This window comes from Phacochoerus africanus, chromosome 8 (genome assembly GCF_016906955.1).
Source record: "Phacochoerus africanus isolate WHEZ1 chromosome 8, ROS_Pafr_v1, whole genome shotgun sequence".
In the NCBI taxonomy this organism is placed as follows: Eukaryota; Metazoa; Chordata; class Mammalia; order Artiodactyla; family Suidae; genus Phacochoerus; species Phacochoerus africanus.
The window spans coordinates 7,956,347-7,983,422 of record NC_062551.1 but is presented as its reverse complement, the minus strand read 5'-3'; the positions used below and the strand labels follow the sequence as shown (position 1 = coordinate 7,983,422).

General features: G+C 45.8%; 1 long non-coding RNA gene across 1 annotated transcript in view; it reads right to left on the bottom strand.

The window, feature by feature from the left end:
* Positions 1 to 4,132: 4,132 nt before the first annotated feature.
* LOC125133066 (uncharacterized) overlaps positions 4,133 to 27,076 on the bottom strand; it is a 351,736-nt gene continuing 328,792 nt past the window's right edge. Inside the window, exon 5 of the long non-coding RNA XR_007136403.1 lies at positions 4,133 to 5,277. This is a non-coding gene — a long non-coding RNA (uncharacterized LOC125133066). The remainder of the gene's footprint in view (positions 5,278 to 27,076) is intronic.

Here is a 27,076-nt window from a genome sequence, read left to right as displayed (position 1 = left end):
CTTTGCATTTTTCCTAAGCTACTTAATATCGTTCTTTAATAACAACCTTAATTGTTACCTAATGGAACCATGGAGGCATAGTCAAGTTTACGCCACAATTCCTCTTCGTTCAGATTTTTTCTCATGTTTTGATGTACACAATTTTGCTCCATGAGGACAGACTCCCTGAATGGGGATCAATTGGTTAAGGAGTTTTGAATTATTTTAATTTACATTTTTTTGAAAAAAAAAAAAAGCCATGTTCCTACTGCAAACAGGCTTAAGCCCAAACTTCACAGGAGGAAAAGCGAGTACCTTCTCAAGCAGACTTCTGCCCACTCATCTTCCCCATTTTCTTTTGTGTGTGTGTGTGCTTTTTAGGGCCGCACCCATGGCACATGGAGGTTCCCAGGCTGGGGGTCCCATCGGAGCTACAGCTGCCGGCCTACACCACAGCCACAGCAACGCCAGATCCGAGCCGCGTCTGCAACTGACACCACAGCTCACAGCAATGCTGGTTCCTTAACCCACTGAGGGAGGCTAGGGATCGAATCCGCAACCTCATGGTTCCTAGTTGGATTCATTTCCGCTGCGCCATGATAGAAACTTTGGTTTTCTAAAATTATTTATTTATTTATTTTGTCTTTGTAGGGCCTCACCGGCGGCATATGGGAGTTCCCAGGCTAGGTAGGGGTCGAACTGGCACTGTAACCACCAGCCTGCACCACGGCTCAGGACGAAGCCGGATCCTTAACCCCCTGAGCAAGGCCAGGGATCAAACTCGATTCCTCATGGACACTAGTTGGATTTGTTAACCACTGAGCCACGATGGCAACTCCGTCTTCCCCATTTTCATCTCAGGCCACAGATACACTCACACAGAGACACATACAGACACATACAGACACGGAGACACACGCCCCTCATGTCTCAGCCACGACAAAGTACTTGTGGTTATCTCAACATGCCTGGATATTCACACACTCCTGTCCGGGCTTGTGCACATGTCTCTTTGAGCAGAAAGACACATTTTTTTCCTCGCCTGAACTTGGCCACGTTCTCATCTTTTCGGGACTCAAATATCACCTTCTCTCCGCAAAGCTCTCGCTGAGCTTCCAGGCAAAGCGAGCCACCCGCTTTCCCCCGCCCCCTTGCCTCCCATTCCTTGATGTTCCCAGTGCAACCTGCCCGTTTAATAATAATAATTATATTGATCATAATAGTAATCAAGATGTATTGAGCGCTTATCATGCGCTCAGACTGTATTCTAAGCACTTTCCCTGGCTTCTCCCAGCATCCATTGCTTTGGGGCATAATGATCAGTTAGGACGTACATCTGCTCCCCCGCCCCAGACCACGAGTGGAGGGAGGGGGCTGCCCCCTTTTCCATCTTAGAAAGCCAGCAGCTAGCACAGTGCCTGGCACTGCAAATATCACGGAAAGGAAGATCTGAATCCACCCTCTACTATGACTCAGTCAACGCCGGGCTGTGCTCAAGATGACCAGAGAGCTGGAAAAAGACTCCCGGGATTGCAAATGCCCTGGTTCATTCTCCCCTGCCCCCCACCCCGGGGGTCCCCACTCCTGGAGACACCCCCAGAAAACCATCGAGGGAGTCTTGAAGATTGTGACAATGCAAACAGCCCCTCCTTTCTCTCCAGAGCCCTACTGTTCACGCTGAGGTTTTCACACACACACGGTTGCATTTCATCCTCTCCGGCTGGATCTGGGGAGCCTCCAGAACACACAGCTCTCCCCTCACCGGCTGCCTCAAAGCGAAGAAAACAGATGCTCAACAACGGGTTCCGTCTTTCACAAACCCAGGAGGCTGATCCTGTGTGCACACGCAGCCTCCACTATCTGCCCCAAATTTGATTTTCGGAGCCCCTGAACTCCTGTCACTAACACACTTAGTTCTTGAGGAAAATGAGGCTCAAAACTGGTGAAATGATCAGTGCAAGCTTGCACCCGAGAAAGTCAGAGAGTGTGAGGTCAATGTTGGGTGACAGACTCTGTCGACGTGCCAGGCTCTTCTCCAGCCCTCACTGCAGACAGGTCACCTGATCCCCCGTGAGGTCAGTCCCTCTGGACTCACACCTGCCTCCGAGCTGGGAGAATGCAGGCCCCTGTGTGTTGGGGGTCTATGAGGTGCCTGGTGCGACGCCAGTCTCCTAACAGACCTTGTCCCCAGAATGTGGGTCTGGGAGTGTCAGACCAAAGTACGAGCTCTTCCTGCAGCACTCACACCCTGTGATGCCAAAAATGCGTCTATGCTCAAAGGCGTCTGTAAGCTAACCTCAATGCCTTAATTAACTACAAGACCCGGCAGAGCTTTGTAGAGACCAGCGCCCACTGTGTGCTTCCAGGAGGGGAGAGAGCGTATATACGACCATTAAGTTGCAAAATGATTTGAACGCAAATCCTTGTTTCTGGAAATTAGCACACGGAACTAGAACATGGAAGAAAACACTTGGAAGGAAGGCTTTATCACATAACTTTGGGATTCACACTCCTCAAAGTTAACTCCAGTTTTTTTACTTATTTATTCCATTTCCGAGTTCCTCTGCACTGTGGTTTCAATCCAAATCGGAAGTTATTAATTATTCCTTAAAAGAGGTGTGACTGTAGGTCCTTTGTCTTCGAACTTGACCCTCTTCTTCTTTTTTTTTTTTTTTGGTTGCACCCACAGCATGCACACCTGTGCCACAGCTGTGACTCAAGCCGCAGCAGTGACAATGCAGGATCCTCAACCCGCGGCACCACCAGCGAACTCCATGAGCTGGCATGCTTCCGACCACGCTGCAAGATCCCCTTCCTCCTCCAGCTCCCCCCAAGCCCGCACGCACTTGGAAGGTGAACTCAGACCATCCTACGGATGCCTGCCCATACCACGTCCACGCTTGAATCCCCTTTCTGAGCATGACACCCAGGGTGATTATCTTAAAGGAACAGCCACCACCAACATAACCCCCTTCCGGTTTCCAGCAAATTTCCTTTTCCTGGTTTGTATGTGCTTTTCCCATAACATATACCCTTATGGAAAACCCTCAAAATCCTAACAGAAACAATACCGTGAAAGCCTGGTCCAAAACATTGCCTTGATTTACAATCACCAATGCCGCTCCAACTGTAAAACGACAGACCAGACCCATTAATGTGCTCGAGGAGTTTCGGTTAAATAAGGGGGGCGGGGAGGGAGAGAAGGAGAGAGAGTGCGCGTGAGAGAGCAAGAGTGCAAATTTAATCTAAGCCACTGCTTATTTAAAAATTGATAGGAACTAATTAAATTAATAAAATTTTATTGAACTTTAAAACAAAAATCAATTTTTTTAAAAAAGCCTCCCTTTCACTGAATCCAAAAACAATGAAATTCCTTTTTTTTTTTTTTTAAATTAAATTGGATGGCGGTCATTCCACATGTCTGGAACTCAACATCTAAGTCTAAACGGAGATTCTTCTCTAACTTCAAGTACCCGTTTTCCTATTTAAAACAAAACCCCCAATTTTAAGACGTCATGTCAATAGCTTCTTTGCCCTTTCAATGAAGCTGTCAGAAGGTTTCATCTCATTATCTGTCTGCCCAGCAGTGTGTTAGTCAATGCTTAGTGACCGGCCTTGGTAGGCTTGGGCCTCAGTACTGACCTGCGGTTTGGGCCAGTTTCTGTGAGGTAAACACCCCCAGCGTGGCTGACGATTTCACGCTACGGAAGTGACTGAGGACAAGAAACCCAGAGTTAAAAAGAAATGTGATCAATCTGCTCCCAGGAGCTGGTACAGGCCGATTCTGGCTTATGACTGAGTCTTACTTTCTAAGTCAGAATCTGCAGTTATTGTCCGTGTAGAATATTACAGATGAGAGAGGACAAAATTCTCAGCGGTGTTTCAGTGACACTGAGATACACGACGAGTGTTTCTTGTCACACAATGCAGTGTGATAACTGCACTGACCCAGACAAAATGCTTAGGTACTGAATATCACCAGGCTAAAAAAAAAAAAAAAAAATCCCTACTTTCTGGTTTATCTGGGATCCAGAAAAGTAATTATTTCTTTGGCTTTATGTGGAGTCAAACCATTTACATATATATTTTTCTTCCTGTTCTATTCGCATATATTAAAATTTCTTTTCCTTCCTTTATTGAACTGTCTAGGACATGCAATGGGACATTAAAAAGAAGTGATGATAGCGGACATGCTTGTTTAGGTCCCAATCTCAAAGGAAAGCTTTTAAATATTTCACCACTCATTATAATACTCAGTGTAGATTGTTTTGGCACAGTATCAGAATAAGGAAGGCTCTTCCTCAGTTCAATTCAACAAGCGTTTTTCTGGTCACCTATTACGTCCCAGTCACTATCGTAGGCAAGAAGAGAATTTAAAAGTAAATAAAATAGATAAATACAGTACATAGGGCAGAGGAGACTTGGAAAAACAACTCGCTCTGTCCAGGGGAGTTAGAGAAGCCTGTCAAAGCACAAAGCATTATATGAGGGGCTTAACACAGGAGTTTTTAAATGTTGTCCTAGCTAATAAGAATTATTTGAAAGGGCCACTCCTTCAAAAACTCTCTTCTGGACATTAATCTATACACCTGGGCTTCATTTTACAGAGTCAAAGGGTTACCCTGAGTTTCGGTGCACTTCACATTTGGATAAGTCTAACATTCTCAAGTATTCTTCAAGGCAGTTGTAAATGAGAGAATAAAGAATTCCGTGGTAAATAAGTTTAGTGACGATGGCTGAGTCCTAGATAACCCAGGTTTTCAAAGAATGGTACGTGAGCCAAAATGCCGAGCAAGAAAATTCTACTTACCATCCTACAAACCCCTTGTTAGCTCTCTTTCCATTCTTTAACTGGCTCTAGTTAGCAATAACAGCACAGGAAAAGAAGCTGAATTAGAACAAGTAACACAGCAGAAGAAGTAGGAGAAGTGCCTACCTTAGGTAAATCAAAATACTAAGTGTTAAACAAATGCCTGCTGGCTTGGCTCACCCTGGCTGGGTCTGCCGTGTACCGCAGAAACAGTCTGGGCAGAGCTGTACTGTTTTGCATTGAAGGCTGTCAAAAGGTATACAACCCAAAGACCAAGAGCACTGGGGTTTGTTTCAAAGTTTAAAGTTTCTTTTTAAGGGTATCCAAGAGTAAAAATAGGTAACAGGACAGACTGCAGAGACCGAAAAGATATGTACACATCTGACTTACTGTCTCCAGGGCAACGGTGAGATGAACACTGTCAAGTTCATGTCCGAACATTCGGATTTGTTTGGAAAGCAGAGAAAGGACGCAAGGTCGATCCAGATCTGAAACGGCAAAAATTGAGGCCTTTTGGCTCAAGGAAGACTGGAAGGATGGCTGGTCCCCCCGTCCCACCTGTGACCCTTTGGGATTCATCTTGGCTGCCCCCACCAGCCAGACCTCCCAGGCCAGCATTTGCTTTACTGGCCTAAGGGTGAGCTCTCGCGGCGAGCTGGAGCCCGTTGTGTCCCAAGGGCTAAAGAGTTGATGCCCCAGTGAAGACCCTCAACACTGACCCCTGGGAGTCTGAATGGCCCCCTGCAGTGGGAGTTCTAAGCCAAGTTCTACTTGGCTCCCAGATTTCCCCTGCAGCAGTGGGCTCCTTATCTGCTTCCTCTTACTTTACTGTCTTACTTTCCCATCTCTCTACCAATGAACCCCTTCCAGACTAACCCATTTCATTTGAGTTCTTGTCTAAGGGTCAACTTCTCGGGGAACCCGAACTAAAACAGGTTGTTTTTAACTGAAACAAAGGACATCAGAATTCAACCTCCATCTTTCTGGAAGAAGATGGTGGTACTGTCCACACGCACCCCCCCCAACCCCCAATCACGCCGTCTCTGAAGGAGCTCACACATTCTGCAGGACGGCCAAGGAGGACTGGAAGCAATTATCTGGACAAGTCAAGTCAAAGCCACTGTCAACCAAAATTGTGGCTCAGTGGAGCACAAGCATCGTTTTTTGCTTGACTTAATTGCCTAATTGCCTAGATTCTCAGCTTAGTCTGTGTAGACCCGTGCATGTGTAGAACAAATTAATGATCTAACATGGGGGGGGCGGCATCTTCTGTGGCTTCTGGCCAAGAGGGAGACATATCAATGTCAAAAACAGCTCTCTAGGGAGCCTCCCTCAGGGGAAGAATCTTTCCTTTCAATTATGACCACCCAAAAATCATGATGAAATGGCTTTTTATGAAATAAAGCCACGAAATTAAACTTTGGGGAAAAGCATTCAATTTTCGTCTTGGGACCCTCTGCCTGCTCTACTGGAGAATTTCCCAGGGCATGTCAAACATAGCTACAGGATTTCAGGGGAGTCTTGCTTTTCTGAAGAGTCTGTCAGCAAACTCAGTGTACATTTCTAAGTGTGAGCAAGCTGCGTGGCTTTTAGAGGAGAACTGTATTGACATTCTCTGTGCACTCCTGCTACAACAGAATCAGTGCAAGAAATAAGACCCAAGTCTTATATTTTTGTTTAAATGAGAATATGATGCAGAAAAGTTCCCAAATAACTGGCCGGTACAAGTTGCAGAAGTGCGCCTTAATCCAGGAGCAGAGCAACTCACCGTTAACAATGACATTCAAGGTATTACATGAGAGCAAAAGGTAAACAAATAGCACCAAAGAGAAAGCCACTGCTCAGTTTGCTGTTTATATTAATAGCTAGATGTCTCTGACAACTTAAAGAGTAAAGTTAACACCTAGAGTGTCTCTACTTCCAAGCTTATCTACCTGGACTTAATAGGAAAGTAAATAAACAACCCGTTCCCCTGTTTGTCATCCTTATTCTATTGAAATATGACTCTGATCAATCAATATAACATTGACGAATGCGGCTTAATGATAATGATTTCCATACTGTTCCTAGAATGTTCCCTTAATTGAAACGCAGAAGCAAAAACAGTCTCCCGCAGAAGCAGAGCCTGATTTCAGCAGGTGGTCAGCACTGGGGGTTGGGGGGGGGGGGGTCTCTGTTTTATCATTTGGTTTTATTTTGTTTTGTTGTAAGCAAGACCCAGAACAATGAACCAGCACCTTCCTCCCACATGTGGAAGAAAATGCTTATGGGACAAAAGCCCCAGCGAAGGGTTTGGCTTGGGGATGACCACAGAGTTGATGGTCTTGGCCTAGAGTGAGGTCGGATTCAGAAAACGTCCAAACTGAAGGATCCCCAGTGAGTTCCTTCAAGGTTCTTAATTGCTTCAGGCACTCTCTAGCCTTGAGGAGTTTGTATCTGTTCTTTTCTGCCTATGACACTCCCTGGACCACAGGCCCCCCACCCCGCCCATTCCCATCCTGCTTGGGCGCATACTGCAGGTCTTGGCTTAAACAGAGTTTTCTGGAGGGAGATGCTGTCTGCGTGCATCTTAATCCTCAGCACTTGGACTCCTCGGTGAGTCGGCTGCCTCTCTTGGTCACCCCGCCCTAACTGTCCAAGGGTGCTTGGCTGATCACCCCTCTCCAGATGGGCCTTGGAATACCCTCCTCATCGACCCCACAGCCAGCTTGTAAGTCCACAGCCTGCCGTCTGGGCATCCCTCTCCCACCCCTGCCCTTGGCTCGACCTGTTTCCCCATTACACTATCTCCAGGGCCCCATGAAATGCTGAGATTCAGGAAATCTGGATTCTTGTGCTGGCGCTGCATTTATGTGCTCGGTGATCCTGGATAAATAACTTCCCTTGGCTGGATCTCATTTCACTCATCTCTCAACAAATAAACTAACCAACAAACAACAAAGATCCTAAAATGGTTAGCAAATTTTTTCTTAAAGGGCCAGGGGGGAAATATTTTAGACTCTGTGGACCCACATGGTCTCTGTCACAATTACTCAGCTTCACTGTTGTAGCACCAAAGCTTCCATAAATACATACAGGGATGGGTGTGTTTGTGCTCCAATAAAAGAAAAAAAACAAGTGGCAATATACATTCCATGCAGTCAGCCCAAGAGGTCTATTTTTCACCACAGGGTAACAAAACTGTTGCAGTGTATAGACCAGAAAAGCCCTCAAAAGAACCAACAAGTGAATGAGTGAGTATGGCTGCTCAAACGTCACAAGCAAGAGTTACCCACCCTTCCCTGAGAGTGGAGGACCAGAGGACACCCCCCGACCCCGCCTCTCCGCGGTAAATAGCAAGTTGCACACTTAAGTACACACAGCTGGGCTCCTTGTTCCCTGGGGTGGGAAGGACTTCATGGCAGCACTTCTCAAATTGTCTGAGCACACAGATCACCAGGGACCATGTTCTAGTGCAGGTTTTGATTGGGGCAAGTTGGGCTAAGACCCGAGACTGCATTTCGAACAGGCTCGCTGATGATGCCGATGCTGCTGGTCCATAGATAGCAGCTGGACCAACCACACTTGGGAGTTGTCAGGCTTGTAGGGGACTTCTGCCCTGAGCACTTTCCTTCCCATTAATACCTCATGAGGACTTGAGACTTCCTGCAGACATCCTGCCCTGTCTGGTTTATTTTGATATTCTTTATTAAACCTTCAAATGGCTACTTAAATTTTTTCTGCCTATGGCACAGTGCAAGCCTAGGAGTGGGAATTACTTTCTGTGCAGAAAGGACCAGTTATATCTTGTTAATTGTAGGCAGCAAAGAACTAAAAAGGAGGGAAGGTGGTCAGAGCAGGCTCAGGTTTCACCTCTATTCTTCTCATGGCTAATGATCCAGGAAAAGGTGAAAGCCTTGTGTGAAGATTATACAAGGGAGAAATGCATCTTGGGAAGAAAACTGCACCATCTGGCTTAGCTCCTCCCTCTTTGCTCATGGGGTGAGATTCCTGCTGGAAGGAGGATGCCCTGCATCCTGATCCTGTAAACTTGCCCCAGTGGGTCCCACAGATGCCTGTCTCGCTCAGCACTGCCTGTAACTGAGCCCATGTCCTGGAACCCTTGGTGGAGTCTTCACATCCAGTTGGCTTCCAAATCTGACACCAGTCATAAATGTGAATTTGGGGTTCTTCCTCTGTGATGCCTCTGCCTTCTTTTTCAATGTGCTCACAACTCAGACTCAGGAAAAAAATAAAATCAGTTCTTTATTAGACTTCTTCAGAATACTCAAGTGTTCTCAGGAAGTGAAACTGGCTCAGGCAAAGGCTCAGAGGCTGGTTCTCCAGCATTAACAGCCAAGTAAATGGGGCAGCCACAGTGGGGGTGCTTCTGGGCCAATGCAACCAGCTCATCCTCCACATCCCCAAACAGGAGCACATGGAGTAGAGACACCCTGCACTCACAGAAGAATCACACTCACCAAAGAGCCTGAATGACTGCAGGGAGAGCAGCAGAAAGGGCGGTGCCAAGTGGTTGGGCTCTCTTGGTTTGCATCTCAGCTCTGTAACTTACAGGTTCTGTGACCTCGGGAAAGGTACTCGCCTTCTCTGAATGCAGATGCTTCTTCCATAAAATGCAGATAACAAGGCTCACAGGGTAACTGAGAAAGCAGAGTCTCATATGGGTGAAAGAGCTATGGGGACCACGAAAGTGAATGATTATTGCTCGTATTCATCAACTCCGAGTCTCTGTTTGATGTTCACATAAATAATCGGGCATCAGTGAGAGAAGGTGTTAGTGGGTGTGCCTTTAGGGAATCACTCACATCCCATGGCATTAGGTGGTCTTGAAGGACTCGACCCTAACTTTATAAATAAAAGACGAGACGCCATTTGGCCAAAGTCACATGCAAGTTAGTGGCAGATGCCTGAGTACATCCTGACTGGCAGATGAGGGGTCGATACCCATGCTATGATACCTGGTGTGGTTTGGGGGGATTCCATCTATTATACAAAGTGTGCCAAATCTCAAAAAATGGGATGGGCTTCATGCCTTTTCCACTTGAACATGAATACTAGCTGGAGGTACTTTTAGTTGCACGTCACAGAAACACAATTTAAAGTAGCTAAGGCAAAATGAAAGGAAGAGATTCATATAACCCAAAATTCCAATGTGTTCATGGCTTCAGGTATGGCTAGATCAGGGCTCTGTGTTTCTCCTTCCATCTGTCAATTCTGTTTTCCCCTGTGTTTGCTTCATTCCCAGGCAAACGTTCTTGAGCTATCAGAAAAAAGGTTCTCATACTCTCAATGGCTCAAGAGCTCAAAGAGAGCATCTTTCCAATAGTTCATGTTTGCCCTACTTGTATTAGAGATTTACCCCTGATCCTTCCTTTAGCAAGATCTGAGTCTGGTGCCAACTCCCGAGGCTGGGTAGGGGCACAAAGTAAATTTTAAAGGAACCACAGAGACTCACCAGGATTATTATGGAAGGGGAAGCGTTGGTTCACCAAAGGGAGGAAATGCTGCAAAAACACTAGTATATGTGCCCTGCACACTCCTTGTTAAATCCTTAGCCATCTTGATACTTTGCTTATTTTAATAGTTTCTTATTACTATGTAACAAGTGACCTCAAACTCAGTAGCTTCAACAAAATACACTTGAGTAGCCCACAGTTCTGAAGGGCAGAGGTCTAGCATGGCATGGCCAGTTCTTCACCTAACATCTGACCTCAGAGACTGGAATCAGAACACCAGTTAGGCCGAACTCTAGTTTGAAGACTCCAGGGAAGAACAAGGTTCCAGGCCCCGTCAAGGTGTTGGCAGAATGCAGTTCCTTGCAGGTCTGGCATCTACCTGTTGTTTGCGTCCCCACCCCCACCCCCTCAAGCTGTTGAAAAGGTATCGGCCCCCACACCCCACCTGTGGTACCTGACATATTCTTCAGGCCTTAGTTATGAGAAGCAAAGAACTAGCAGAACAGGAAAGTGACACGGGAGCCCATTTCTAGTTTCAGGCACCATCCAGGTGCCAATGTAGAACCTGAGTCTCTTCCTCCTGACTCCCAGCATAAGGCAGGGTGTCTCCCCTGCCACAGCATTTCTAGGTTCTCTTTGGACCGTAGGGAACCCTCATCTCCTGGGATTTCTTAACGCCACCAAGACCTTTCCTTCAGGTCTGGCTGATCCTCAGGGCATCCCAGTCTAATCTGAGCTCCAACAATGCCTCAGAAAAATGAACCCTAAATCACAACAAGTTTTCTCTGAGATGAATCAGATGAGGCAAGAGTGGAAAACCCCTGGAGAGGAAACCACTCTAACCTGTTTGGCCCTTAGTGGTGACTGGGTTTTACACACCATCGCTCCTGGAAAGAGAAACAGTGTCTCACTGGAGCCCAGGAGGATCCCCGACCTCACGCCTGAGTGGGAAGGATGCTTTCCCAGAGGCTCAGAGAGGGAAAGCATCCCTGCGTTTGGACAGTCCGGGCAACAGTCTTGCCAGGAGAGGGAAGACCGCAGTGGTGACCAAACTGAAACCGGGCAGAGCGAGACAAGCTGCAGGACTGGGCATTTCACCCAGGGCAGATGCCTATAAATCAATTCGGAGAGGTAGTAGGTTGGAAGCGGGGTCTGCGATCAAATATGCTCGGGGGAAAAATGGGTTGAAGAAAATTACTATGTTTTCTGACTAGAGAATTTTTCAGCCTCTTGAATATATAATGGGCATTTGGAGTCTCCAATGATGGGACAGAACAAGGGTCGGCAAAATTTTTCTATTAAGGGCCGGTCAGTAACTATTTTAGGCTTTGGGGGCCGAATGGTCTCTGTGACAACAACTCTCACTGTAGCAGCAAAGTAGCCACGGACAATATCTAAGTGAGGGAGTGTGGCTGTGTTCCAATAAAGTTTTATTGACAAAAACAAGCAGGGTGCAGGATTGGGTCTTCAGGTCATAATGTGCCAACCCCTGGGGTAGGACTAATAAAATGTACTGTACCCTTCATTCATTCATTCACTCATTTACACATTAGTTATTTTTATGGGACAAAATTATACAGGACAGTCTCTGGTTCACTACGGTTTCCCTGATGTCTATAAGGGAAGTTGGAACACAGAAAACTCTCAACCAGAACGCACTCTATAGGAAACACTGAACCAAACAGTAAAATAAAACAATTCTTCCAGGAGAAAGAGGCCTTTAAGGGACCACACTGATGAGGACAGTTGAACTATTTAAAACCATGTCTCAAAGCAACCAGAAGTGACTGTGTTTGGGAATAAAAGAAAAGAAAAAGAGAAGGCATGAAACAGGAAAAAAAATAAAAGAACTGTAATAAAAATGGAAAAAGGAAGAGATGGAAGATCAAAAGCTGTGTTTCCACCCACAAGTTAGCGGCTTTCTCTGCCCCGGCTATGCACAAGTGTCGGTGTCCTGAAAGGGAAAACCTTTAATGAGGTGCTGAAAAACCTTCTTCGGCATTAATTAGCAACATCACTAGGCTGTCGTAATTGCAGGGAGAAAAAGAAATCATCAAGAGATATTTCCTAACAGAAATGCAGGTCATTACAAAATATTATTTAAAGTCACATTTACATATAAAAAGGATCAAATGGATGTTGTCCCACAAGGCACCTGCTCTCCCTCCCCGCTGCTCCCTTGTGCCCAGGAATCAGTACACGGCCCCCACCCCCACCCCAAAGCCAAGGGCTCTGGCATCTTTGCAGAACGTCCTCCCAGAGGGGCTTGATGGAAACGGAGATGTGAGAACTGAAAGGAAGCTTTGCAGATGAAATTCAGGGCTGAAACGCCCTATCCCCACCTGACTAACTGCCACTTGTGGTCCTAAGTGCCTGAATCCCTCCCTAAACTGGGGTCTCCATGAGATCAGGGGCCTTATCTGGGATTTCCCCGTCTGTTGTGTTCTCAGCAACCAGCCTACATTAGGAGGCTCAACAGATACACAGTGAAAGCATTCGTCGGTTCTTCAGGACCCAGCTAAGGGGCCACTACGTCTTTTGAGAAGCATTCCTACATGTCCCAAACTAGCTGGAAGAACTCTCCTCTAGAGATATTGTGACATTCTATGTTCCCTTGTGGTGGCACTGAGAGAAGCCGACTGACAATAGCAAAATGGCAGCAAGGGCCAAGGCCCCGTCCCCATCCCCGATTAGTGGCAGAGCTACTGGAGACGGGACTTTTAAATCAATATCTATATCGTTATCTTTAGCATCTTTACGGATGCAGGTATGGAGTACATGCTCTCAGCACGTGCTACTTGAATGGATACTGATAACTCCGCTATGGTCCAGAAAGGCAGAGGCAGCTGTTAGGGATCCTGGGCACACTGTGAGAGCCATGGGGCACCTTCTCTTTTTTTGGAAGGAAGTATAGGTTAAAAAAAAAAAAAAAAAGGAGAAGGTGACCCATGGCACTCACAGTGTCTCTAAAAAGGGTTCTTTTCAACCCCATAGTATCCCTGAATGGGCCACAGATAACAAACACTGCTTTGTTTGTATACGGACATTATATAAAAAGAGGGACCCAGCAAGGGTGGAGGTTAACTGTGAAGCCACTTTACACATACACCGACGGTGAGCAAACCAGTGAGTGGCAGATGGTGAAAAGCCAGGTTTCTCACTGCTGGTGTGGATGGTTATAGAGACCCGGGAAAGGAGGCTAGAATAACCAATGTGATAACAGATTAGAGTTCAAGACATTAGTGTGGACTCACATTTAGCTTAATATAGATATAAACAGATGTATAAAGAGGTGCTATATGCAAACAGATGCTACACAGGTACAGGTATAGAGAGACAAGGCGCATGTATACAAAGACACGTTAACATATACACATAAGAGTCCTAGTTCTGTTCTAGCTCTGGGAAGGCCTAGAAGCAATAACATCCCAGCAATAATGAGCGTACGCAACATCCAGATTTTGGTTTCTAAATACCATTCTCAAATAAAAGAAACCAAGGCTCCTTGAAGAAATGGCTAATTCTAGGATTGGGGCAGGGAATACACCAGATGAGCCTAAAGCATCTTCTAGTGTTGGGAATTAAAGAAGTGCTCAAAAGACAAAACTGCGGATACGCCAGAGGAACACAGGAGCCAGCTGAAAGAGTTCCCACCCAACTACAGCCGGAACGATCTGAGCAACAAAAATTAGTATCAAAATATCACGAAAACCCAAAGTATAACATAAAATATCCCTAAGTCCATACTGTCTTAACAAATGATTGGATAAATAAATAAAGGAGAATAAACAAATCCCCCACAGAGAAGAACTCCAAGTAATTTACTGTGTGCTCAAGGAGGAGGCATGTTTTCCACCCCTTAGGTTTGGGCTGCACACACTGACTTCGTCCTAAAAAGCATAAGTGGGAAGGAAAGAGCAGTGACTGTACACTGGGGACGTCTGACAAACATACTCAGCCAGGTGATCGAAGTCAATTTCAACAGTGATAAGCCCTGTTGATCACATACTCTTGCTGTGATGTGATGAAAACTAGGCATCACCGCTGAGGTCTCCCTCCCCCGAAGCCATCACCCCAGCCTAATCAGAGGAAAAAAAAAAAAAAAAAAAAAGACCCATGAGCCAAGTCCCAGTTGAGAGTCAGGCTACAAATCTCTGAGGATTACACCTCGAAACTGTCAAGGTCATCAAAAACAAGGAGAGTCTGAGAAACTGTCACAGCCCAGAAGAGCATAGAGAGACATGATGACTACATGGAAGACAGGATCGGAGATGAGAAAAGATTACATTTAAAGCTACAGGCATTGGTTTCAAGTGTGGAGAACAGTGAATACAAATGTATCAATATTCACTCACGAATTGCGACACATGTACCAAACCAATGTAAGATGTTAATAACAGGGAAAGTGGGGTTAGATACATAACACCCTCTGTACTACCCCTGCAACTTTTCTACAAACTAAAACCACTCGAATTTTTTTTCAAAGTTTAACAAGTTACCAAAATTACAAAGAAAATAAAAACAATTAAAAAAAAAAAAAACAGAACAGAATATCCCCATGAACACCATGGGTAGAAGTGCCATTGTTTGCAAGAGCAAAGGTGCCCTTAGAGTTTGTGCCAACAGGTCTTCCTCACTTCTTCAGTGCCATGCTGGTCCCGGGGTATGGCCCCACCCATGTTTTCTGGGTTACTTCACTGTATATTGATGCCGGCACCACTTTGATGGCCATCCATTGTTCCCTAGTGCTTTAGCTTCAAGTCTTTCATCAGGCAAGCTCAAAGCCAACACTTTTAAACTTCGACATCCTAATAGTCACCTGGGGAACAGGGCTAGGATGCAGATTTCTGGGCTCCATGTCAGAGATTCTGATTGACTCTGTGTAAGGCGAGGCCAATTAATCTGCATTTTTAATAAATCTCTGAGGTTTTCTCGATTCACACATTCTGATCGACCTTGAATTCAAGGGCAGGGTCTAAGCATCATTTCTAGGTGTCATTCTTTGGCTTCTCATTCCACATCTAGCACCACGATGCTTCCCAGGTACTACGAGCTTGGCAGATGGTTGACACTCGATAAATATTTGATAAAAGAATGAATGCATGCATGCATGAACTGTCAAGATCAACACAATTTTTTTTTTCTGTTTAAGAACTCTGACATTGGGTGTCATGCCCAGGAATCCATCACTATTAGGGGACCCAAGCTGTGAGAAATTAGATTTAAAAAAAAACAGAATCCACTGACATCCAAAGCCATTCACTTTGCAGATCCTGACTGAGATCCAACTTGGTAGGAAAGATTTTCCTTCTCCAATGGGAGAGAGGTTCTTGCTATTTGTTGTTTCGAAGCTAATATCATTTTTAGGGTTTTTTTCTTCTGTTTTATAGGCTCAATTAGATAGGGCTGCCTTCTGAATCAGCAGCTCAATAATTAGTTTGGTTGCATGCGCAGGTAGAAAACTGGAGGCACTTTTTTCCCCCACAGGCAGAAAGGTACATGTGCAATTAACTAATTGCAGGCTGATGCTCATCTGGTATAAATGCTAGAAACATACACAGACGCACACACCTTGACATCCCAAACTCCATCTCTGACCTGGGGGGTGCGAGAGCAACACACAGAGAATGACACTCTGAAGAGGTGAGCTGTTTAGGGGGAGGGGACCTCCCCCTTTCACAGGGGCCCCTGCAGAGGTCACTCCCTGTGTGCCCCCAGGAACAGGACACGTGGGAAGGTGGGATGGTCCCACTTCCCAGAATGCTTTTAGAAAGGCTGTCAGGTTGAAGTTAGAATATTGCTGGTTAATTGTTGACTCTGAAAGAAAAATTATGAGCAGGGGAACGGTTCTGCACGGATTTAGTGTATTTGAATAATTTAGACCCCCGCCGTTAATTTGACAGGATTGTTTTTCTCTCGCAGTAGCCTGCTGCTACAAGAATTAAAACTGTCGGGAGTACCAGGGGCTGTGCTGGAGCTTAGTAATGAGGTTTATCAGTCAATAAATGATTTTATACAGCAAATTAAACTGTAAATTTCGTTTGGGTGGTAAATATTTAGAGAATAAAGATATCTGGTTAATGAGGAGGGCTGGATGTTTTTTAAAAAGGGAGAGAGAAGGAAAAAAGGGAACTGTCAACCTTTTAAATCTTGAATGTGGTTGGGATGGATGACAATTTGCTCACTTACAGTTCTCTCCCTCCCTCTCTCTCTTCCCCTCCCTCCCTCTACGCCTCTTTCTGTAAATAACAGAAGACGGTTTCCTTGTGTATTTAAGGATGCAGCAGAAAATCTTCCCATCTTTGACTTGTGTCTACCACCAGAAGGAGGTGATATGCCTCTCACAGGGTCCTTGGGAATATATAGGGGGAAATATGTACATTCCTCATATAGTATCTGGTACAAGGTTCATCCCTCTGCTATGATTTTTTTTTTTTTTAAATGCAGATGCTCCTGAGCTTCACTGTAGAGTGTGGCAGCCACTGACCACGAGTGACTATTCAAATGTAAACTTAACATTAATGAAAATTAAATAAACTAAGCATTCTGTTTCACAGTTGCAGTTGCTGCAGTTCAGGTGCTCCATAGCTACACGTGGCGAGTGGCTGTGTCCAAGACAGGGACGACAGACATTTCCGTCATTGCATGAGTTCTGCTGGACAGCGCCAGCCCAGAATCTGTCTGACAATTGCATGTTTCTTATACTGGGGCACCCACAGATCAAGTGGCACCTGGGTGGTTTAATTGGCACACACATTTTTGCATTAGCATTACTATGTATCTGTGTGTACATGTAAAAGGAATATTATAACTTAGTGACCAAATCTGTGATTTTGCACACATCAGTGCTTAGAACAAGGTAGTTAGAGTAAACGTCAAGATTAAAAAAAGGAAAGCAAGTGTGTTTAAGAAATTTTAAATAAATAAGCATTGGTTATAATAATTTGGGGAAAATCTTGAAGTAGTATGCAAAGGAACGACTTATGCTTGAGAAATATTGAGCCAATGGACCCCAAAGGTCACGAAACTTAAGAGGATAGAGGGAAGAAAAAAAGCAGAGTTGAGATGGAGAAAGGTCTAAATGAAATTTCTCCAACCTTCTAGTTTCACTCTGGCCTGAACCAGCCCATATAAGGCCACCTACCCATGCCATAAATGCTGAGTACATGTCCTGTAACTCCATCAGCTCAGTCTCTGTGACACTGCTGGAAGTGTCATTCAGTATGAACTCTCATATGTGTGGGATCTTTGGGACAGGGTTTTAGAAACTCGATGCGGCACCCTTAAGTTTCCAAATATGAGTGTGATGTGCAGATGTGTACGTTACGAGTCAACAGTGACAATCAGGACATTCTGACCAGCACTGCTTAACCTTCCATCCAAAATCAAGTTACCAGCATCTCCCTCACCCTCTACCTGTGGCTCATTCCTTGAGCCAATACCCTTCACCTCCCTGTCCCAGTCCAGCAGTAACGTGCCCACCCTCTGATCACTGGACAGTGTTCATATGGAAATCTACCAGTCTGTGACCTTGGTAAGCCTGTCCCCTAAGCCGGTCGAGGGAAAACCACGGAGGAGAGCTGGAAGCACCATTATCAGAGTCCCTGAAGAAAAAAATATGACGGTCACCTTGTATTATTGGAAGAGAGCTTAACAAAAAAGGTTTAGGCGGGGTATAGCTAAACCCCAAGGTTTAGGATCTTGGAGCTATTACCAAGAGGGCACTGTGACAATTGCTAGACTTGAAGTGGCAAGAGAGGGGAGGAAGGATAGGGCACTGGAAGGAGAGGACCTGTGGCAGGAGCTGTGATCTGAAGTTGAGGGGTACCACCAGCTCAGGAGAACCTTCAAGAGGGAGTCAGAGGAACAAGTACCACCGTCAGGCACACCTCTCTCTTTCGTGTCTATTGCTGGTACTCCCCATTGGCTAAACCCACCTGAGAGGCAGGCAACGAAGATGTTGTTGAAAAACCCTGCTCTCTAGGGCAAGGAGCAGGGTGCACAAGGGGGAGAAAGCCTTGGAGGAGCAAAGGGAAGCTCCCAGCCCCATCATTCTGCCTGCTCAGGCTGAGTAAGCCTCATCTTCTCCTTCCGGTGTTGGCGGGGGGGGGGGGGGGTTGGGACCATCATTATTGTGGTTGGATCAACACAAGGGCCAGGCTCTCTATTTGTCCCAGAGTCTCCTTTTAGGAGCTCATCTTCACAGATGGGCTTCTAGCCCCAAAGCATCACTGACAGTTCCATCTCTATGACTGATCCCATCTTGGAGAGGGTGAATCCATGCCCCCCGCCCAGCTCCTTCAGACCCTGGTCACAAGATGTGGGAGATCCCAGGCTTTGGCCATATGCAGTTTAAGTTCTTTCCACAGCCAGGAAGAGTGAGAACTGATCTCAAACTCATTTGAACAGCCTGGATGCCCACTGGCTTGTACTACTGGAAGCACAGAGGTTCTTTGATCATCTGGCTCCTCACTCTGCTCCTTTCCCCCGTGGGCCTTGCCCACAGGCCGCAGCAGGCCCCAGCCACTATCTGCACCTAACCATTTCCAGAAGATGAGAGGGGGTCACTTTATTTATTTATTTATTTTATTTATTTTTTATTTAATTTATTTATTTATTAATTTATGTTGTCTTTTTGCTATTTCTTGGGCCGCTCCCACGGCACATGGAGGTTCCCAGGCCAGGGGTCAAATCAGAGCTGTAGCCACCGGCCTACGCCAGAGCCACAGCAACGCGGGATCCGAGCCGCGTCTGTAACCTACACCACAGCTCACGGCAACGCTGGATCGTTAACCCACTGAGCAAGGGCAGGGACCGAACCTGCAACCTCATGGCTCCTAGTCGGATTCGTTAACCACTGTGGCACAACGGGAACTCCAAGAGGGGGTCACTTTAAAACAGGTCTGTCCAGTAGAATGCAAGCCACATACTAATTTTTAAGTGCCTGGTCTGCACATTTAAAAAAGTGAGCAGATGAAATTAAACTTACCAAAATATATTTTAACCCAACATATGCAAAACATTGACAGACATTTCATTATGAAATCAGTAGTAAATTTCTGCATTCTTTTTTAATACTAAATCTTTGTGACTTGAGGTCTATCTAGACCCACCCATGACATGTGGGCAGTAGCCACATGTGGCCAGAGCCATCATAGTGCACAGCACAGCTCTAGAAAGTTCCCCTAGAAGAGTGAGGAGGCGACCAGAAAACTGCTTCCTGTACCCCACTGGCCCAGGGGGTACTGTGCTCTTCATGGAATAGTCACTGGCAGGAGAGGCAAGTTCCTTAAACTAACCCAGCTCACCTGTGATGCTGCAGATGGAATAATTTCCCCCTGAGGTGCATGGGCTACTTAAAGACGATGGAGACACGAAAGCAAATGAACCATCTAATGAAATGAGCTTTCTCTTGGGAGGGGATGTGGATACGAATCAACAGACAGGGCCCCCAACATACTAGCTCCTCTGCTGGGAACCTCATGGACATCCTAGCCTTGATGTGAGCTCCTTTCCTGACGGGAGAGATCTTGGGGAGCTTGTGGGGAGGGCTTCCCCTTGGTGGATGTCAGAATGCTGACAATGATGGAACAGACCCTGCCATCCAGCTCCACAGAGGTTGATTTAACGAGCCTTTGCCGCGTGGGGCTGATTGGGCCTTTTTGGGCAGAACACTGCTTTGTCAAATAAACTTTATCCGCTGTTTAAGCAACTTCTGTGCCGTAAGTCTCCAAAGGAATGAGAATGGAAACTCAGGTGCTTTCTTGTGGGGAGCAGACAGGCTAAAAATTGCCAAGAGTCTGGGCGTGTGGTCATAATAATGATGGCTACCAGTAATTAAATACACACTAAGTACTCTGTGTGTTTCACCTCATTTAATTTTCTAAAGAAAGTAAGGAGTAAAAGAAAGCACACGGATTGGTATTCTTCCTTAGATAAATCTAAGCTACTACATTCCACTTTCTCAGGTTCATCTTCGTGAGAAGGACAAATAGTCGGGAAGTTGCAAAAGCAGATGGTGGATATGAGACTGTTCTCCAAGGTTCGCTCTGGCGAAGACTGTTGCTGATGAAAGAAGAAATAGGTGAGGCTCCTCTGAGCCTCTGGCCAGGGCAATGCTGACTCTGTAAAGACCGGGAACCCCAAGGCATGGGATTCCTGAGGGTTGGTGGCCATTGTCCCTGTATGTTTCAAAGTCCAGCCTGGTCAGAGGAAGAGAAGGCACAGAGAAAATATGTATCCAGGGGACATGAAGCCCCACTCCGGGTCCTCGTCCTGACTATTCTGAGCTTTGCTTTCGGCAAAAATGGGTTCCTTTGAGCAACCCGTCACTTTCTAATTATGTGACCTTGGACACATAACCTAACTCTAGGCCTCAGAATTCTCACCTGCAAAATGGGGAGAGTGGCTACTTTGTGGGTTCGGGATTTGGAGTAAAAGAGATGAGGTGGGTCAAGCTGTCACCACTGGGTTTTCCATATTTAGAAAGAACTCAAGGAACATAAGCTATTGCTAATAATTTTCACCATCACTGCCAGAGAACAAGAGTCATAGAGCCAAGTCCATGAAACTGGATACAAGACTCGTTCTGCTTTTTGACAAGAGATTAAGTCTCATCCATCTTTGTGGGCACCAAAATGGAAAAACAACAGCAATGTACTAACGTGGCTTGGGGAGGGGGAGGAGGAACTTCATGAATCTTTGTGGAAGGATGAATAAGTGAAGGAATTAATGGATGCAATACTATGGAAGCTGGTGTCTTCTGGGTGGAGAACGGTCTTTCTGATAGAGGTCCTAAACCAGGGATCAGCCAACATTTCTCTAGAGAGCAGAGAGCAAACACTTGAGGCTTTGTGGGCCCTGTGATCTCTGTCACAACTTTCCACCTCTGCGATCGTGAGCCAGAGACGTTACGGAAACAAAAGGGCATGGCTACATTCCAATAGCTTTTTTTTTTTTTTTTTTTCCCCAGTAGGTCTGACACGTACACTAGAGATCTGCCTTTTATTTTTTTCCAGCTTCACTGAAATATATTTGATGATAAAAACTATACATAATCATCCCTTGGCATCCACGGGGGACTGGTTCCAGGACCTGCCAGATACAAAGATCCATGGGTGCCCAAGTCCTATAGTTGGCCCCTCCGTGTGTACAGTTGCATGGATTCCACCAAGCACTATGTATGTATTTATTGAAAAAAGATCTACGTTGAAGAGGGCCTGCACAGTTCAAAGCCCAGCTGTTCAACCTAGAGTTAAGGTGTTCTGTATGCTGCCTTTATCTATGTATTCATTGTGAAACAGTTAACACAATCAAGCTAATTAACACATCTATCACCTCACCTCCCACTGTTACCATTTCCTATCTGTGGCAAGATCAGTGAAGATTTACTCTATCAGCAAATTTCAAGTCTACCATGCACTATGATTAAGGAGAGACACCATGCTGCATGTTCGATCCCCAGAACTGACTCATCTTATATTTCAAACCTTGTACCCTCTGACCAAAATCTCCCTGTCTCCTCCAATCCCCAGCCCATGGCATCTACCATTCTGCTCTCTATTCTCTGAGTTGGCTTTTCTAGAGTCCACATATAAACGCTATCATACTGTATTTGTCTTTCCCCATCTGGCTTATTTCACATAGATATCCTCCAGGTTCAACCACAATGCAAACTAAAGAATGTCCTTTTTTTTTTTTTTTTTTTTTTTTAAGGTAGAGTAGTATTTCACTGTACATAAATTTATTCACAAAAACATGTGGTAGGTCAGATATGGCCTGTGGGCCTTACTTGACCGACCTCTATCCTAAGCAGACCCCAGTCAGGCCCCCTCCCCAACCATGTAGGTTCCCCCACTGCCGCATCACCCCTGGCTCTCTTCCTGGCCATTCCATAGCCTTTGCTCCTGCACCTGCTGGAGAGATGGACTAAACCATTCTCTGGTGCCACCTGACATGTTCCTCAGCTGCTGCATGTGTCTTTTGGACTAGAAATCAGGGATGTGAGAACTTCAGGCTGGGCAGTGATCTGGCCCTTGGCATATCCAGTCTCCTCTGAGGTGACTTAATGACGAAAGCTAAAAGGAGAGCCTTCTCAGGCTGAACAATCGCTCGTAGATGGTTCAGGAAGAACGGCACGCGTCTGCTGGAAGGAAGTATACCAGCCGCCACAGACTCAGGCCAGGGCTGGGGCAAATGACTCTTAGGGCCTGGCCTGGCCTGACCCAGCCCAGCCCAGCCCTCTCTTCAGAACCAACGTGTGCACCAGGAACAGTTCCTTTGTTGAACGGGACATCTGTTAGACAGCCTGGAATAATTTTTTAAAAAATCTTATTTTGTCTGAGAACATCTGTGTCCATCTGGACACACTCCTCCCCAGCCTCTCGCTTTTAAGTTTCATATAACTCTCAGATGTTCTTGCACAGATTCTGGGACAGATCTAGGCATTATTGAACAGACATCAATTACACTGATGTCACGAGGCGTGCCAGTCTCAGCAGGGAAAGTGACAGCTTCCCTACCATCAAACCAGCAGCTTCCTGATTCATTTGCTGGTGTTGTCAATAGCAGTTCGGGACAGAGTTGGACAGGAGCCTATTTCTCCCCTCCTCATTCTTCTGTGTTGCTGCGCTTCCTCCACCCCAAACGACTAAATCTTCACTTTCTACGAGAATTTCCCACACTGCAGGCATTATTCATCCTACTACTAAGAGCCTCTAACAGGTAAACTCCTCCTTAAAGGAGGAGTCCAGTCTTAGATAGAATGCTTCTTCTTCCCTTGAGCTTGTGACATTTTTGTTTGTTTGTGTATTCAGGAGGCATCTAGCTCAGCACGTCTCCCCTTTCTGGCTCATCCTGAGAAACTAACTTACAGATAACACGGAATTAGGATACATATCCCACCCAGGCCTCCTACAGCTAGTCGACTAGAGATCATCTACATTAACTTGCTCCCTGGAAGCCTGTCGCATCTATTGTTCTCTGCATTTACATAATTTGGTTAGCACTTTGGAAAGAGCCCCTCTTCTCTGTGTTGGGACAAGTCCCTTTTTTAGGAAGATGGGTTCGAGCCACGTGATAAATCCCTACAAACAACTACTCCGTTGATTTCACCAAATGAGGATATTGGTTTTGCTTTGTTTCGATGTGGTTTTGGTTTGCACGCTTGTTTTTTGCAACAGAGACTAAGTTTCTCCATGAAGCCTTAAAAGTCACTTGATAGGTGGAGGTGAACGAGAATGGACTCAGTCATACTTTCCTAAATGGAGTAAAACTTTGAAAACCACCCCATGACACATTATTGCTTAAGATGAAGAATGACTCCTTTGGCTCCTGATAACCCTCCTTTGCCAGTAATTTCATGTCTATTAATCACCTATTTGAAAAAAAAATCCCTTTTCTTTTGCTGGTGACTTCTAGCCTTATGAATTTCTGGTTATGAAACCAGAGGTTACTGATGTTCCCTCCAGGAATTTTAGGGAGTGTCTTTTATGTTCTACCCTGGGCAGGCCATTGATCCATCAACCCTCCTGTGAATGGTCTGTGTCATAATGACAGTCCCCTGTGTGATTAAACAAAAGGAGAACAAAAGGCTAGCATGTGGAAACAATGACTAGACCCTGCAAAAGCTGGGCTGAAGTAGATGCTGAGCTGCAGCCTGTTCAGACAAATTCCCTGCGAAATGTAAAATCTGACAAAGAGTCTCCTTCTCCAAAAATCAGGTCTCTGAAATTCCACTTTCTTGCCTACAAAATAAGAATGACAAGGCTGAGGAAGGCTTTGGGGATCTCTTCCCAGCCATCCCATAGCCTTTTATTTGAAAACATCTTCCCCACCACACACACAAAGGAGGCTCTAAAAACCACACGGTAGCAGGTGAATTCCCCATCTCCTAGCACAATGGTCATGTCTGTTTGGACCAAACGTGGCCACTTGTCCCAGGAAAAAAAGGAGTGGCCACTGGGCCAATCCAATCCTCTCCCTTGGGAAGATGGGATCAAGATATAGATATTTTATAATAACCTCTATGGGGAAAGAATCTAAAAAAAATGATATATTTGTATGTGTAACTGAACCCCTTTGCTGTACACCTGAAACTAACACAACATTGTAAATCAACTAAACATCAATTTTAAAAAAGCTGTACGTAGATGCACTCATGAACATGCATTCATTAAACACCTGTATTTGTATTTATGGGGGAAAAAAAAAGACACAGAGACACAGTCTTAAGTTATGGCCATGGAGAATGTGAAGTTTTCATGGTGTGAAAACTTGTGTAGACCTTAGGCAGTGAGGTGAGGAACCTGGTTGGCAGCACATCAAAGGCAGGGAGAAAAAGAGGAGAGACACGTGTGTCGGATTTACACAAAAGCTGACCCAACCTGGGAGGCGGGACTTCTTGCTTCCATGGACAATATTCTGGCTCCAGTGCCCATGCCCAGGGAGGCTTGCTGACACTTTCCTTCCTGCTTGGCTTCTGTAGGGCTTCTTCATCTCTTCCTTCTTAACCTCCTTTTGCTTTTCCTTAACCTGTTCTTTGCCACTGACCATAAGACATAAAGATAAAAGGAGATGGTCACCAAACATTTGCAAATGATGGGTACAGTGAATGACTCGGATTTTAGTTTCCTTTTCCATGTCCAGAATGACATGTGACACACATGTGCCAGGGTTCGTATTGTGGTAAATGCTACAGCGTCAAACATTTAAACAGGTAATGTTATCATTAGGGTTCCAGGTCAGGGTAGTTTAGGCACCAAGGGAAAAAGCTTCCTTCAGGAATAAGGTCTGATTTAGCTTCTGTCCTTTTTTTTTGTCTTTTTTTTTTTGGCTATTTCTTGGGCCGCTGCTGCGGCATATAGAGGTTCCCAGGCTAGGGGTCAAATCAGAGCTGTAGCCACCAGCCTATGCCAGAGCCACAGCAACGCAGGGTCCGAGCCACGTCTGCAACCTACACCACAGCTCACGGCAACGCTGGATCGTTAACCCAGTGAGCAAGGGCAGGGACCGAACCCGCAACCTCATGGTTCCTAGTCGGATTCGTTAACCACTGCGCCATGACAGGAACTCCCTAGCTCTGTCCTTTGAACTTCATTATTTCTGTGTGTGTGTGTGTGTGTGTGTGTGTGTGTGTGTGTGTGTATACACCCTGAAAAAAAGTGTTTTCAGAATCTTTAAATCTATGTTCATCTAATCATTGGTTCCAACTATAAGCCCTCCCTCTTGCTCACGATTCATGAAAATAACTTCCTCTGTCCCCCTTTTCTCCTCTTCTTTCCTCCTGTTGTTCTGTAGGAGCCCAGGAGAGGAAAGAAAGCATGCTGGCTCTGCTAGGGACACTGAGTAAGAGTCACTGGAACTGGATCTTCCAGAATAACTAGGTGACCACATGAGATGGGTGAAGATGAGGACCGCAGAGAAAACAAAGCCCTCGTAGACAAAATTTCACAGATTGAAAGAGCACTGCTTGACGCCCAGCGAATGGTGGCTAGATTGCAAGAGCCCTTAGTAGTTATGCTAAAGAGTTTGGATCTTAACTCAGAAGCAAAAAAAGTCACTATTGAACTGATGGAATATGAAATCCTCCCACGTGAGTCAAGTGTTACAGTCCAGATTGGTGAACGGTCTTGTGTTAGCCAGATTCCAAAGTCAGCCTCCAATGAACCGCACCTCCTAGTATGGGAGCCCTGGTTGTAGCCACTCCCACGCTGAATCTGGGCGGCTCCTGTGCCTCCCTTTCACCCATAGAATGGACAGAATGTGGCAGAAGTGACTCTATGCTTGGGAGCCTCCCCTTTGGGGCTTTTGAGAGCTCTAATGTGCCGTGTACGATCAGGATATGAAAGGATTCTGTGACCTGAAATATGGCTCAAAGGTGGTTAGTTGGGGCTGTGAACTACAACATTAAAATGGCAATGTTACTTGAGCTGCTAGGGACCTATGTGCCTGGACTGGTGCCCCTGGGTTCTGCAAAGACAGTTTGTCACCCGACTGATTGGTTGTGACTGCCCAGGGAGTTAGGCTGCGAAGGAATCTGCAGATGCAGCTGGTTGAATAGTAAAGTGCTGAGCTTGACTAGTGATGTCTGCCACGGTCAGAGTGCAAAATGACTGCTCCTCTGTGACTTGTGCTCTCAGAGATGAGGGTACTTCTCCTGGGCCTGGATGACTTCATAGACTCGGAGGTGGGGTGGGGTGGAGAGAAGCATTCTCATCAACCAGTTGACTCTCAGCCAGCAGAGCAAAGCACTAAGTGGGAAGAAGAGGGTGCAGCCCATCTGAAAGAGGAAGCCACCATATGAAAGCTAAGATTCCCCTTCATTTCATCCCGAGCCTCCAGCCAGTCAGGCTCTGGTCCAACAGGTGTGAGCGCCATTCACGCTGCACATTTCCCCCAAACAGCTCTGTCAAGTGCAATATTGAAGGGCTGACACTGAGCCAGCCCGGAAACTCAGAAACTCATCAGCTCCCGTGGCTCAGAAAGCTCCCCTGGCTGCCTCAGCCCCTTTGGAGACACTGAGCTGCAGCAGCTAACAAGCCCTGACACAAAGCAGCCAGGGCAGCCGTTCAAAGCAAATGCTCCTTCCTGGGGCTCAGTGGCCTTGCCCGGTCACTGTTTGTTCCCCAAAGCCTAAGAGGAAAAGGCACACACAGGACTCCAGGTGAAGAACTCAAGGCTACCTAAAACACACGCACTAAACACACTGCTCTAGCACCTCTGTTATTGGGTTTGGTCGTGTTGTTTTTGCATTTTCTTCACAGAACCTTCAACAAGGTATAAAACAAGATGTTTGTAAAACAACCAAACCCAAGTGGCATGACTGTCTGCC